Below are 1,406 nucleotides of genomic sequence, written 5' to 3' on the forward strand. Positions count from 1 at the left end.
TAACCAGAGTTTTTTTTAGTGTTAGAAAAATGCATCACGCAAGCATTATATGTGCCATGCATTTTGTTTTTGTTCACTTTATTCTGCTTAGGAGCTGGTTAAGTATTGCATCTTATTATAAGGACCACATTGAAAGGAGCTAGGGAATATTAAGTTAGGGCAAAAGATTGTGACAAAAAGATAAACATTATCATAGGTTTTGCAATATGAAGAACTTTGAAATCAGCCACATTGGTTATTGGTGTATAAGATAAAAAGAAAGGGACAATTGAACACGCATGAGAAATATTTATTATTTTATTATTGATTGGAGCTTGCATGATAAGGTCGGTGAAAGTATATGTATATTCCTCCATTGCCTTCTAACTTTATTGGTGCTCCTTCATATGAAAAAATCCAAAGGGAAGAAGGTAAACCCTATTTGAACTCTTTTTTCTTTTTAAGAAAAAAAAAGTAATTGTATGTCCTTTATTTGTAAAGATGAAATATTGACTTCTCAAAGTTTATGTAAGATTCAATATTGTTATACTTTTTTTGGTAAATATAATATTAAATAATAAGCACTCTTATATTGTAGTATGTAACAAGAACACTAATCTACCTAAAAAATGTTAATGCCATTTTTTTAATAAATAAAATAAATTTCTTAAGAAAAAGGTTTTTGGTTCATTGCTCAAAAGTCAAAACCTTGTTTTTGGTATAATGCTGCTCAAACTTTGTTCAAGGTAGGACTAACATCTTTTGATTTTGGGCCCATTGAATATCTATCCAGCCCAATTATGAGTCCACCAATCCACTTTTTCAGCCCACTTACATCTTTGTTAATATTCTAAGTCTTTAATTTGGGTTTTCCGAACCCTAATAAGGCCCAATCATCTAAGGCCCAAAGAGCTCTATCCAACCCATAACTCCAGTCCAAAAAAAAGAAACCAACCCATAACTTGAATAAAGTGTCATGACCAAAAAAAATTGAAGTGTATTTCCCATAAGTGTATAATAATAATAATAACAATAATATAATAATAATAATAATAATAATAAACCCATAACTTGAATAAAGTGTCATGACCAAAAAAAATTGAAGTGTATTTCCCATAAGTGTATAATAATAATAATAACAATAATATTATAATAATAATAATAATAAAACCAAGTTAGATTGGTCTAGTGGTTAACTCACTAGTCCGTTTAAACAAATGTTGAAAGTTTAAATTCCACCTTCTGTATGCAGCAACTAATTACCAGCGAGTCAGCAACAAATCCTTAAATAGAGTTCAGTACAATGACAAATTAGTCTTAAATCTGTCAAGAATTGGAATGGGAAATACTGTGAGAAATAAATAATAATAATAATAATAATAATATATTTTTCAGTATTTTTTTTTTTCAGTTTTAGGTCATTAAGT

This window comes from Arachis stenosperma, chromosome 7, assembly GCF_014773155.1.
Source record: "Arachis stenosperma cultivar V10309 chromosome 7, arast.V10309.gnm1.PFL2, whole genome shotgun sequence".
NCBI classification, from domain to species: Eukaryota; Viridiplantae; Streptophyta; class Magnoliopsida; order Fabales; family Fabaceae; genus Arachis; species Arachis stenosperma.